Source organism: Octopus sinensis, linkage group LG24 (genome assembly GCF_006345805.1).
Source record: "Octopus sinensis linkage group LG24, ASM634580v1, whole genome shotgun sequence".
In the NCBI taxonomy this organism is placed as follows: domain Eukaryota; kingdom Metazoa; phylum Mollusca; class Cephalopoda; order Octopoda; family Octopodidae; genus Octopus; species Octopus sinensis.
This window is the reverse complement of record NC_043020.1, coordinates 27,924,534-27,929,533: the sequence shown is the minus strand read 5'-3', so window position 1 is coordinate 27,929,533 and position 5,000 is coordinate 27,924,534.

Here is a 5,000-nt window from a genome sequence, read left to right as displayed (position 1 = left end):
TATATATGTATTCATATAGACGTATATATATATATATATATATATGTATTCATATATACATATATATATATATATATGTATTCATATATATATATATATATATATATATATATGTATTCATATATACGTATATATATATATATATATATATATATATATGTATTCATATACGTATATATATATATATATATTATGTATTATATACGTATATATATATATATATGTATTCATATATACGTATATATATATATATATATATATATATATATATATGCTTTTATATATACGTATATATACATGATGATGAAGTACTGGAAGCGATCTGTTTGACTGAAACCCTTCAAGGCAGTGCCCCAGCATGGCCACAGTCCAACGACGAAAACGGGCAAAACAATGATAAAAAGCTAAAGGAGAATAAAAACGGCGACAGTGGCGCCTGGCACCGTCTCCGCCTCCGCATCGCTTGCTTGTTTCAATGACTGCTGCTTTGGATATCGTGAGGGAAAGAATCGAGACCAAAAAACGAACAACAAAACTGCGCACACATAAAGCACGTGCGTGTGCGTCCGTGAGATCGCACGCCCATTCTCTTAAGGGAGATAACTCTATCTTATTCAATTTACCTCCCTTGGACGCGCTGTGTGGTCCGATGTGTGTGTGTTCGTGTTCGCCTCCTCTAGGTCCTTAACTAGTTGCCCTTCTATTCTGGCCTTATCTAGTCTTAGCTGACGGCTCAACCTAATAGACTCAACGAATGGCTCTCTTCAGGGCGAACCACCTCGCCGGTTAACGCCCTCTAGTACTAATTCCTCAATCCGGCTACGGTATGCCTCGCAAGTCAAAATAGACTTGTTCAGCTTCCAGTAGCCGGATCCTCTCTTAACTGTACTATCTATGTCCAGTCTACACTTAACCATTCTATGGTCAGTGTATGCTACTTGGACAAGCTGTGGATAACTAAAACTAGACTTATCTCCAGTTCTTATCACTATCCTATCTAAATAGGACTTGAACCTTCCGTTGCCACTCATCCAGGTCCACTCTGGAACGTTCGGATGGTCAAGTCTGTAACGATCTGCCAGCTGAAACCGCTTGAGCAGATCCACGAGACGTGAGTTTACTTTCCTATAGATCGAACCAACGTTATCGATGCATGCATCAACAATAGCGTTATAGTCACCTAACACCACTAATATCTTCGACTTCACAAGAAAGTTCTCTAGGCGCCGATAAAAACCAGTTTGAAATCCTCTAGCACAAGGTGCATAGATTCCGATCAACCTGAAGGCCTTACTGCTGTATGTCACATCAAGGACAACCAGCCCACCTTCTGGGTCTACATACACTGTACTTGTCTGCAGAGCCAAGCCTTTTCGAACCAGTACTACTACACCCCCTCGCCCTCCGGTCCGGCTAGGAGACATGATTTTCTCATAGTCATTCAGGAGGGGCGAGAAGGCTTGTGGACTGTCCAGCCTGGTCTCTGTAGCACCTCACATGCATATCGTGTGATCTGAGGTCGTCGAGGAACATCTTGCTTCCACTTCGAGCTCAGACCACGCACATTCAAACATCCAAGGTTAAGTGCAGTCATTTAAAACAAAAGAAATGCAAGGGTTCTACTTACTCTTTGACTTTTTATTTATTGGTGATGCTGGGGCTGACCTCACCACACGCGAGGCAGTCCTTTCCTCTTATTCCTTCAAAGACGTAGCAACAAAGCCTACAACGTTCGAAATTAATTTTTTTTTTAACACAATAATAAAATATAGAATAAAAAAAAAACGGGAAACCTATAATATATTTTTTTTCCCTCACAACGAGGACAACAGCTCAAATCTCACCCACGCTAGGAGCGGATGTCACAATAGAGCCTACAACGGCTAAAATTTAATTTTTCTCGCAATAATAAATTGCTTATGCCAAAAAACGGGAAACCTATAATATTTTTTTCCCTCTTAATGAGGATAACAGTCCAAATGCCACCCCCGCTGGGGAGGGGGACACGACAATAAAGCCTAAAACGGCTTTAATAAGTTCAATATTAATAATATTAATACGTTCAATATTTCAAAAAGTTTTTGTTCTTTCTCCCGTCGACGGGAAAAAGCACAAAAACTTTCTAAGTTCAACAATGTTTAACATTTCGAAAATATTCAACAACAGACAACAATTCCAATAGAAAAAATTATCCACGTGCAACAAAACGTTTGACTCACCGCCAAAAAAAGACGTCTGTCTTCGACAAAGGTAAGCAATATATATCTATATATATATATATATATATATATTATATATATATATATATATATTTCAAAATGTGACCTCGTGTGTACCGTGGCGATTTTTTTTCCTCTGTCTTCCCTTCTCAGGATCTTTCCTTCTATGTTTCCGACGAAGAGCTCCGCTCGAAACGTTAAACCCTCCTTCTTTCCTTCTCTCCTGGGTGTCCAATAATACTATATTTGTTCCACGTCCTCGCGTTGTTGTGTTTTTTTGTGCTTTCTTGTTTGGATTAACTTTATATATATATATATATATATATAAACACACGATAAGCTTCTTTCTGTTTCCGTCTACCAAATCCACTCACGAAGCTTTGGTCGGCTGGGGTGATTGAAGACACCTGCCCAATGTGCTATGTACTGGCGCTGAACTCGAAACTACTTTGGTGCATAACGAACTTCTGGAGCACAACAACCTTGCCTCCGCCTGCACCCCCCCACACGCGCGCATGCGCATAAAGAGTGAGGAAAGGAGAGAGAAAGAGAGGGAAGGCGACAGGCTGATATAAAGATAACTTAGAGCTGGTCGTTAGCAGAGATTTATTCCGATACCAATAATTGAAACAAAGCAGAACTCAGCAATATTTTAATAACAATCTAATCGACAACAGATGCAAATGTAGGAAAAACAAAATACATTTGGAAAATAAAGAAAGCAATGGCCGACATGCGATGCTATTTCTAACCGTTTTTTCAGGGACAACGACGCCATGTTTTAACCTATCTTCAATTATATCCAGGCTGAGCTTTGATTATTGGAGTCACGTTTTTACGTAAACAAAAATAAAATATCTAATTGTTGTCTTAGTGTGCAGATATGGGCTGTAATTGTTGTTGTTGTTGTTGCATATGGCGTAGAGCAGGTCGAGTAATTAAAGTTAATCTTCGAAGGAAGAAGCCAGAATCTCGTCAGATGGATGGCTAACGTAATATAAAATGTCTAATAATAAGGTGGAGGTAATTATGGGCGCCGGTGAACGATCAAACGCTGAAGATATTTCAGGAGCAACGATTATGTTTGTATGCGTGCTCGTGTGTGTGTGTGTACACATGTATGTATTTTTTGTGTCCATGGATGTGTGTGTAATGTATGCATGTGTATGAATGTATGCGTACATACCTTGTACGACACAACTGCAAAACAAGGCGTAGCTGTGTGGTAACAAGCTTGCTTCTAAACCACATGGTTCTGAGTTCAGTCCCACTGCACAGAACCTTGTTCAAGTGTCTTCTACTATAACCATTGGCCAATCATAGCCTTGTGAGTGATTTGGAGGAACAGAAACTGAAAGAGGCCCGTCATCGTTAGCTACTACATGCATTTTTTTTGTTTCTCTCCTTGTTTTTTTCTGTGTATCTTTCTGTCGAAGAGCGTAGGCTCGAAATGTAAAAGACTTGTTCTATTCCTGACCGCTATACTAATACATTTGTTTGTTTGTACTCCACCTGCCTTCGTCTTTTGTTTATTTTCGTAACTTCCCTTTATATATATCTCCCACTCTCTCTATATATATTTGGCCCGTGTTGTCAGTTATTACTCAGGGTAAGGAGTTGGTGACCTATATATATATAATATATATATATATATAAATATATATATATATATATATATATATATATATATATATATATATATAACAAAGTGAAGTTGTAAGGTACCGCACGAATGGAATTATATATGAATGATGGTTTGAAAATGCAATTTTCAAATATGTTTATTCACTTGACTTGACCGGTTTCACTTTTTAGAAAAAGATTGTCAAAAGTAAAATTAAAAGCTTTGTTGTTTTAGGTACTGGTTGTCACAAAATATTACAATACATATATACATTCTTTGATAACAATAATAAAATGTTAAAAACAGTTTACAAGGAAAATCTTGGGAAAATATAAAAAAGTTCATTAAAATATTGGGCACAAAAAGTTGCAATACTTATATACATTCTTTGATAATAATAAGAACATGTTAAAAACAATTTACAGAAAAAAAATTTTGGGGAGAAATTATTAAGAAGTTCATAAAACCTATTAAGATTTCATTAAAAATCATGTTTGTTTGGAAGTATCTATCTATATATATATATACACAGAAAGTTATAAGTTCAAAAAGGTCATAATTTGGTAGTATATATATATATATATATATATATATACACTGAAAGAGATATATTTAGTTTACAAGAATTTGGGACGAACTGACCTGTTTCAGTCTTTTACGATAAAATTGTGAGAGAGGCCAGTTCATCCCAGTGCGCAACTGGTACTTTATTTATCAACCTCGAAAGGGTCGCTAAATAAAGTACCAGTTGCGCACTGGGGTCGATAATAATAATAATAATAATAATAATAATAATAATAATAATAATAATAATGTTATTGGCTAAATTGGCAAAATGACCATTCCGAAATACAATAATAATAATAATAATAATAATAATGGCGTCAAATTTTGGCACAAAGCCATCAACTTTGGGGAAGGGGGTAAGACGACTACATCGTCTCCAGTACTCAATTGGCACCTGTATCGACCCCGAAAGGATGAAAGGCAAAGTTGATCTTGGCGGAATTTGAACACAGAACGTAAAGAGGCAAAGGAGAGCCATTAAATAAGTTTCAAGGTGACGAAATCCTTCAAGGTGATGCCCCAGTATGGCCGCAGCCCAATGACTGAAACCAGTAAAAGATTCGAAATGTCAAACTCCGAAAGACAAAACA